The sequence below is a fragment of the Buteo buteo genome, chromosome 2 (genome assembly GCF_964188355.1).
Source record: "Buteo buteo chromosome 2, bButBut1.hap1.1, whole genome shotgun sequence".
NCBI lineage: Eukaryota > Metazoa > Chordata > Aves > Accipitriformes > Accipitridae > Buteo > Buteo buteo.
This window is the reverse complement of record NC_134172.1, coordinates 68,474,097-68,483,108: the sequence shown is the minus strand read 5'-3', so window position 1 is coordinate 68,483,108 and position 9,012 is coordinate 68,474,097. Positions and strand designations below refer to the sequence as shown.

The window sequence follows — 9,012 nt, the reverse complement described above, 5'->3', positions numbered from 1 at the left end:
GGCCCAAGTGTTTCTCGGTCTGGTGCAGTTGAGGTAAGGTCCACGGCCCGGACCCTCGGACTCACTCTGTTTCCCCACCCGGAGCCCTGTGACCTGTTGTTTTTCTCTTCCTTTTTTTTCTCTGGCCAGGAGGCTGAAGCCATCTTTGAGCAGGAAGAAAAGTTGCAGCCTGCTGGCTGAGTGCTGCCACACCATCTTGTCCTTTCCTTCCAAGGAGGAGATGGAAGGGAGAGGGAAGATAGCGAGGCAAACTGGGAACATACAAGTACCCGCCATCCTGGCGCTGCCCACCTCTTGGCCAGGATCCCCCCTCAGCGTGCCCTGGCAGCCCCCCGTGGTGCCAAACCTCAGTCCTCCTTGTCTTGCTTTCAGACCCTGCACACGCTGTGCTTGGAAGGTCTGGGCCGGATTTTAGCAGTCCTTCTCGAGGCGGAGGTGACCTCTACCTTCTTCAAGGATGTGGTCCATGTGAGCAGCCATGGGGTGATGGGGAAAGAGTCGCTCCGAAGCTGGGGCGGAGATTTGGGGGGGCTTAGAGAGCGGGGCTGCGAAGGCAGCACTGCCAGTGCTCGGTGGGTCTGGGGGCCGTGCCGAGCCGCAGGGCAGGCTGTCGAGGAAGGGTCCAGAGGAGGGAGACGGAGGGATGTCGGGGAGAGAAAGATGCTCGTCATGAGACAGGATAACCCCCTGCGCCAGGTCCTGCAGTGCTGGCTCACCTCGGCCAAAGCGTGGGAGCGGGAGAGGGCCTTGCAGGTCTGCGCCCAGCTGCTGGGTGACTGCGAGGAGCGATTCGAGGTCACGGTGAGTAGGGAGCTCCTGTGTGCCCCATGCCTCTCCCAGAAGAGAGCCCTGCTTGGCTGGGCGCTGGGTTTCAGGTCTTGCGGAGTGGCAGGGCAGCACCCCTGCCCTCTCCTCTGCCCGATCCCTGCTCCGGGCAGCATGGCCGGGAGAGGTGAGCGGGCACCGGGTCTCCCTGCGACCCTTTTGCCGCCTCTTGCCCCCGCAGAGAGGATGCGCTTGCAAGCAGTTTGGCTTCTTGGTGGGGCTGCTGGGACCTCTGACTACCGAATCCCTGGCCACGTCCCGCCGCTGGGCAGGGGTCTGCCTGGGTCACCTTCTGCAAATGCAAGGTGAGGACAGAGGGGGCTTGCCAGGCTTGGTCAGGAAAATCTGCCCAGGACCAGAGGGGAAATCAGTTAGCTGCCCAGAGTTTTGGAGCAGGGACTTCAGCTGCTGGCCCAGAGCGTGAGGTTGGGGAGGGGGTTCTGGTTAAACCCCTCTCCAGCCAGCCAAGAAATGCTCTCCGCAAGGGAGGAAGGTTGTAGACGGGGTGTTCTGTGGCCGTACAAAATCACTGTCCCCGCAAAGAAACTGGTTAGAAGTGAGTTCTTGCCTGCGCTTCAGGGAGCAGCATCCCTCTGTGCTGAGGACGTTTCCTCCCTCCCAGAGCCATCCCCGTCACATCCCGCTGCGCCGAATTCCTGGCCCTTGCTGCCCCAACCCCGGGTCCTGCTTTTTCGATAGCTGGGGCTGATGGTTGGGTTCCTGTAAATGTGACTCTCCTTTTTACCTGGTGCTTCTCCCAGCCAAGACCAGGAAGGTGGCACCCGAGGCGGGTGACATTGCGTGCCTGCGTAAAGGGCTGGACACCACCGACGACGTGCCTCTGCTGGAGACCTCTTACGAAATAGCAAAGGTAACCGGCCCCGGTACGGGGCTTGGCGACTGGGCTCCTGCACATCCCCCTGCTCCCTCCAGGCTCCCACGCCATTTCCAGAGGGAGCTGTCATGCCAGCACCTCCGTTGTTGGCAAGTGGCAGGAGGCTCCGAGACGTGCCTGGCCTTTAGGCACGCTGTCAAAGGAGCGGATACCACGGCGTGTTTGTGTGTGTGTGTGTGTGCACGAGAGAGTGCTGTTGTCGGAAGACGAGCTTTGCAGATAAGCAAACGTGAGGGGAGGCACTTCTAAATCTCTTGGCTCCATAAAACAGAAATGGCAGGAGTGTACTGTGATTGCCCCTTCCATGACAGGCGACCCGCTGAACTTAAGAGTCCCTTCAAGGCTCCTTCCCGTTCTGCAGAGATGCAGAGTTGTGACCGGGTCTCTCCTCTTTCTGATTTCACTCCAGACTGTCTGCAAGTATTTCCCCCCACCAGAGGCCGCAGACTTCATGAGCACCATCACGGAAGGCCTGACGTGTACCAGAGAGGAGTGTGCATGGGCCGCTGAGATGTGGATGATAACCTTTCTGGAAAAATGTGGACAGCGAATATATCAGGAGGTAAGAGGGACATTTTTTGCGGCTCGGCTTTGACTTTTCTCTGTGGGCTGTTGCGCTACACCTCGCACAGTTGACGCAAGCTAAAGAAACGCAGCCTGTGTGCCGAGACGAAGGGTATCACCGGTCCGAGCTGCGTGTTAGCACCTCCTGCCACATTCTGCTCTGTGGAGCGGGGGGGCATGGGCACGGGCAGTCCAAAGTCTCCTGCTGGAGCAGGTCCTTGCCGTGAGACAGTTACCCCTGGGATGCACCGACCTTCCCGTTCCTGTCCTTTCACTGTGAGGCTTCTTCATGGGCTTGGAGCGTGGTTTTGGTTTTGATCTTGCATTGCCACAGCCCGCTGGGCGGTCAGGGTTACCCAGGCTGTTCGGTGAGAAACTTCTCCATCTCTTGGGTGTACGCAAAGTGCTCAGCCCCTGGCACCGCTGGGCCCAGGCAAGTGCAGCAACCGAGGGCACGTGCGTGTTTGCGTGCCAAGGGCACGCTCGCCCCGACCTGTGAGCCAGGGCTTGGGCAGAGCGGCACGGTGAAGTTTAGGAAGTTTAGGACTAGACCCTGACAGCGTGTCAAGGGAGCAGGCATTGCTCGTGAACTAATTGACCGTGCTTGCGTTCTGTAGAAGTACGGGGAAAGGACGCGTTGTGGCATTCTTTCTCGTCTTCTTCCTTTCAGGTGCCAGAAGTCCTGCACGTCCTTTACAGCCGCATGCAGACCGTGAAAAAGGACACCCACAGGCGCCTCCTGCTCCACGCAGTGTATCTCCTGGCCTGCTTTCACCACGAGCCTGTGGTCGAGAGCCTCCTCCAGAAGCGTCTGCCCATGGACAGGTCCGTGCACTCCCATCTTGCCCCTCTGTGATTAAACGTGGCTTGCCCGTGTTAAGAGGAATCCAAAGAAGAACAAAAAGTCGCTCGTCTCCCAAAAGGTCTGAGCATTGCAAGGCCATGTGCTCCCATCTCTGGAAAAAACCAGGCATCATAAGCCCCACTGCTGACAAGGAGAGAGTCTGGGCTCTGGTGAGGGCACCGCAGGTACCAAGGGCATGAGCTCAAGGGTGAATGTCTCTTGCCCTGCAGGGACACGATGGAGCTGTGGAGGATCCTGGGGAGAAGCAGCCTTGGGGTTCAGGTCCTGAAGTACTTAACACAGAAGTTGGAGGCAGCGGGAGAGAACAGCCCTGGGCCCCACTCCTCCGCTCACGAACCGGACCACAGCCAGGCTGCTCTGGAGCCCCTCATGGTACGCTCGATGGCAGAGGCGTTCCTGCAGCTTTGTGTCTGCTTTCAAGCAAATGCCTGGGGAGACTGCACAGGGGTAACGTGCTGGGGCATCTCAGCATTGGGGCTGTGAGGGGCCGGGACACATTTTTCTGGTCCTGGACCGCAAGGCTGTCCCTGGCATGAGACCTGCAGGCAGCAAAAGCTCCCCAAGGGAGGCAGCGGGAGTGCACTGGTGGGCAAAGCCCTTGTTTAATGGGTGTTTCTTGGCCGAATTTCCCTGCAGCTCCCCTGTGCCATCTCCGAGGTGGTGTTTGTGCTGCCAGCCAAGGAAAGGGTCCAGTGCCTGCTTCCCCGTCTGCTTCCTGGCCTCCTGGGTGAGATCAGCAAGGCGCTGGGTGAGGTGATGCTGCCTGCCCCTCTCAGATACCAGAGAGGGCTCTTCTTCAGCGCATCAAGGAGGGAAGACAAGCTGCGCAGGTAAGGAGCAGGAGGGGCAGGGAAGTTGGGGAGCTTTACTTCCCCAGCCAGCTGTGTTCATTTGTGGCGCTGAGGGAGCGCTTGGGCCTGCCCTGTTTCCTACGCGTGGCAGCAGGTTGCCAGGGCTGGCTCGACTTCTCTTCTTCCCTGGAGAAATGTCCGTTCCCAGAGAGGAAGGAGTCACGGGGTTGGCATCGCCGGTTGCTCTCGTCCTGCCTGGTGTGCAACCCCGGTGGCAGGGCGTCCTTCTTCTCCCTCCGCGGACTGGGGAGAGACCCTGCGTGGGAATGGTCGGGCCGAGCAGCCTGCGGATGGGGGAGAAGACCCTTCCCGGCCCGGGGGCTGTGGCCCAGCTCTGGCCATGGCCGTCTGTGGTTTGGCATGGTGGAGACTTAGCTCGTGTAATCTGTGGCCTGGCAGCGTGTGGCCGCAGGGCTTGGCTGCAGCAGTGGTGTTCCTGCCTTTAAAATTTATAGGCGGACGGAGCCGTTGTGTCGCGTCCTCGTAGCGCCAGGCAGGCTCTGCCCCTGCTCCTGGTCCTCCAGGGTTGGGGGAAACTGGGGCTGTCTCATAGAATGCTGGTAAGAAGAGCCCTTAGGGAGCACCTTGGGCATCTGGCATCGAGGGAGCACGGGGACCCTGGGTTTCCTCCTGCTGTCAGTGGCCTGAGGCATGGCAAAGGATGAAAATGTCCATTTTCATGGGCGTGGAGTTTGGGATGAGTGAACCAACACCTGCCGAGGCAGCGGAGCCTTTTAGCTCTGCTACAGACAAATCTTCCCTGGACGTGCTGCAACCTGAGATGTCTTTGGGCTTGCTTTTTCCCAGCCCTTACTGTGAGGCTCTAGAGCTGGTGCTGAGCAGATGCATGGAGAAGAGATGGCTGCTGCTGCTATGGAGGCAGGGAGCGTGGGTATTCCTCAGAAACCCACAGGCTCACGCTGATGGCGTGTGTCTCCTGACGAGGTGAGGTCCTCTTCTTGCGTCTCACCTTCTTGTGGGTGTCTGTGCCCGGGGAAATGGCTGCCAGGGCCATTCCCATGTGTGCAGGGAGCTGGGGAAGTTTGGGGTCGTGGCCGGCGTCCTTGCCGCGTGACCGTGAGTTGCCTTCTCTGTGTGCAGTGTCCTGCTTCGCAACCAGCTGGTCACAAGGGGTGTGATATGGGCCCTCTCCCAGTGGCTGAACTCCCCCTCGGAAAACCTGCAGCTCACAGCGACAGCTTTCTTTGCTGAGGTGAGGCAACAGGAGGGGAAGGAAGGGTGCAGAGGGCTTCTCTCAGAAAACTGCTGCTTGGGACGCCTCTTTCTGAAGGAAGAAGGTGCCAGAAGAGAGCGTCACCATCCAAGGGATCCAACGGATCCTCGTTTCTACGAAGCCCGTTCGCGTGGAGTGCCTCGACTTAGGTGGCACTCACGGGCATATTGCTTTATTGCAGCTGATGGAGGATCCGGCAGTCATGGAGAAGTCGTCCCTGGAAAGGGTCCTAGGTGTCTTGCTGGAGAAATCCCAGCACGGAATCGGCGCCGTGCGGCAGATGGCAGTGAGAGGCCTGGGCAACGCCGTCAGGGGAGCACCCAAGGAGGTGAGACCAACTTTTGCCCTTTCTGACTGCAGCCCCTCACCGGCAAGAGCCTGGTGAAGAGCGGCAAGGGGCTTCGGCAGCTTGGGCAGGCTAGTAAAGGCAAACGGGGCTCTTTCCTGAGACCACACTCCTTCGCCTGATGTCAACAGGGTGGCAAGGGGGAAACCTGGTGCCCAACAAGGCTTGCTGGGCTGAGATGGCCTCTGAGCGGGTTTCTAGCCACTGCAGCCCTTGGCTGCTGAAGGGATCCTGACCAAAGCCCATTGCCCGCCGAGGAGTTTAGAGAGCCACCTAACAGTTGACCTGAGGAGACCCAAGCCTGTGCTGCTCTGTGCACATCCCATCCCTTGGCCTCAGGAGGAGCTTAGCAAGCTCGCTGCGACCGAGGAGCCTGCGGGCAGCTCCCCCATGTACCAGCGACTATGCCGCCTGCATGGCCTCGTAGGAAAATCCTGTAACAGCTCAAATGGCCAAAATGGCCTTACCCTTCCCATAGGCGGTGTCTGCACAGCACCCTGCGTCGGGATTGGAGGGGCATTCGGTGCTGTTTTGCAGGGTTCCTAGCATCTGAAGGGACTATCTATATTAGTCTTTCTTTCTAGCGCTAGCTCTGATAAATAGGATGTTGAGAGGTATTTCACAGAGTCTGAGTGCCTTTGTGAGGGGCTCATGACGGGACAGCACCTCCTGGTGCAAAACATCAGCCATGGTAAAGAGAAGCCATTCGGGTCAGGACTAGCGAGAAGCCTGTGGGTGTCTTTGGCTTTGCAGGTGCAGAAGCACAAGGCGGCCATCCTGGAGGTGCTGCAGAGGGGCCTGGAGAACACCACGTGTCCTGTGGTGGCTGCCGAGAGCATGCTGGCGCTGGCGGAGGCGGTGAGGAAGCTGAAGGCAGAGGGCTTGGGGTCTGCCTTCAAAGATATTGCCAGGTCCACCAAGATGTTCTTTGAGGCGGTGAGTGAAATAACTTTCTCCTGCTTGTCTGAGAGGTAGTGGGGTGGGCTGGGACCTCCCCATGCTGCGGGGAGGGTCTCTGCTGGCGGAATGTCTGCTTCGAGCCTTTTTCCCCAGTGTTGCGCGGGTAGGGTGGGTTGTGCTGTGAAGTGCCCGTGTTTCCCCCAGGACAACAGGGTCTCTCACGTGCCCCTGTGGTTTCTCGGGCTTTAGACAGCTCCCCTGCCAGAAAGGATGCTCGGGTGCCCTGAGACTCCCCGTAGATTGGGAGTCACACTCGGACTCACGACCTACGTGGCAGGGAAGGAGTCTGGATGAGGCAACCTTCTTTCCAAACCTGGGTCCCGAAACATAGTTTTCCAAAGAACTGTATTCAAGCGCACTGACTTAGTGATCAGTGATTCTTGTTTCGGTTCTTTACATACTGGCTTCTTGAGGGTGGGAATGCGCGGACGACAGCTATTTCTTGGGCTGCCATCCGCCACGGGCAGCGCGCGATTGTTGATGTGGTAGGAGGTGCCCTCGTTACCCAGCTGACAGATGGGGTCTGTGAATTGCAGGAGCCAGATGTCCTTCGCTTCTCAGCCTTCAGCCTCTACGCTGCCCTGGCCGCCGCCGCCTCCGCCTCCGGGAGAAGATCCTTCTTCACCAGAGAAGTGGGGGAAACCTGGGTCAGCCTTCTCTTGCACCTCCGGGATCCCGTCCCTGAAGTTTCCAATGTAAGAGCCGCCAGCTCTTCTTTGCAAAACTGTCGAAAGCCACAGAAAGCTGCCTGGCGAACTGCTGCAGGCAGTGCCCTCCCCGCCTGGAGACTGCGCCTGGGGCAGCCCCCTCTGCTAGGGAGAGCTCAGCAGCGCTCGGCTGGATGAGCTTCCTGGGAAGGACCCCGGCCACTCCAGCGGGGGAGGAACAACGTGGCACGACTCTCTTTTTTCAGGTGTGCAGGACCACCCTCTACCTCTGCGCTCCGTTCCTGGTGCCGGCGCAGGTGCAGGAGACCGTCGTCACCTCCATCGGGCTGAGCGCAGCCCAGCTGCAGGACGAGGTTGGCCATTGCCTGGTGAGTGAGCTGTGTCCCGGGGGGGAGACGTCGCAGCCGCAGGGCTGTTCCCCCGAACCGAGAAGGGAGCGTGAGGCGACACGCCAAGGGTGGGCAGGATGGGAGCCGGGCAGGATGGGAGCCGGGCAGCTGGTGCTGAGACACGGCCTGCCCTCCTGGCTACCTGCTCGCTCTTTCTCCTTCCCCTCGTGGCCGAGCCAGCTCGACCGGCCGTGGGTCAGCGGAGCGACCTTTTTGGCCAGCGAAGAAATCGTGCCGCTTTGCTTCCCCCAAGGTCAGAGATGCCCCTGCTATGTTGGAGAGGCTCCACGGCATCGCCAGGAGCCGCCGCCTGGAGAACGGCCGAGCGCTGCACCCTGCCGCCAGCGCAGTCCTAGGTGAGAGTCAGGGCTGGAGCCCGAAGCTGCGCTCCCCGCAGAGACAGCCGCAGGGGACTGCGCTTTCCCCGTCCGCCCAGGGAGACCGGGGCCAGCCTTGGCAGGGCAGCCGCAGAAGGGTTCGCTCAGGGCTCGGCGCGAGCGGAGGAGAAGGCGACAGCGTGCAGAGCCGGCGCCGGTGGGGTGGCCGGGCCCCGCACGAAGCGATGCTCGGCTCTGCCTGCTGCTACGTCCCGACTGTAAAGTTCTGATCTTTCCAGCCTTCCCCTCCAGCTCCCCGAGCATGTCCCAGGCGTAGGGGAGGGCCGCGAGACAGGGCTGGAGGGCAACGCTCTGACCTTTGCCTCTTTGCCTTAGGAGACATCCTGGAAAAAACAAGAGGCTTTGGCGGCTCTTGGCAGCAGCAGCAGGAATGAGGCTCCTCTCCTCAGGTAGGTTGGAGCGGAGCTGAGCTCTGGCTCTGCAGGTCAGGGAGGAGGTCAGAGGCTTGGCAGCCAAAAGCCTGGCTTGGAGCAGAAGGGGAGCACGCAGCAAGGCCAGCTCCTCATCACCCCTCCTGTGTCACTGCAGCTTTCCATCATCGCCTGCGGCCGGGGGCAGACAGCATCTTCTGCGACTGCGGACCACGACGGGCACGGGGTTCTGGTGGCAATAAATTTGCTTTCACGGTCACACCGATGGAGAGTTGATCTTTCTTTCCTAGAGACGGGGGGGCCGGGATGGGGCCATGCCAAGGCCTGAGGGCATCCACCCACGGGTGCTGAGGGAGCTGGCTGACGGGACCATGAGGCTGCTCTCAATGATCTCGGAAGTGTTGCAGCAATGGGGAAAGGTTCCCGAGGACTGGGAGAAAGCAAATGTGGCTCCTGTCTTGGGGAAGGGCCAGAAAGGAGATCGGAGGCAGCACAGGCTGGTCGGCCTTGCTTTGGTCCTTTGGAAGAGGATGGAGCAGAACATGCTGGGAACAGGGGAGACCAAAGGATGTTGTTTACTTTGGGTTTAGTTAGCATTTTGACACCACCTCCCATTAACGCCCTGGCTGACGAGGTGACAAAGACT

The 9,012-nt window shown here is 59.9% G+C and overlaps 1 long non-coding RNA gene across 1 annotated transcript; it reads left to right on the top strand.

Moving 5' to 3' along the window:
* Positions 1-3,878: 3,878 nt before the first annotated feature.
* On the top strand, positions 3,879-5,196 carry LOC142028707 (uncharacterized). The gene is made up of 3 exons (XR_012649665.1): positions 3,879-3,979; positions 4,808-4,945; positions 5,102-5,196. It is a non-coding gene; the product is annotated as an uncharacterized LOC142028707 (long non-coding RNA).
* The last annotated feature ends 3,816 nt before the right edge of the window (positions 5,197-9,012 follow it).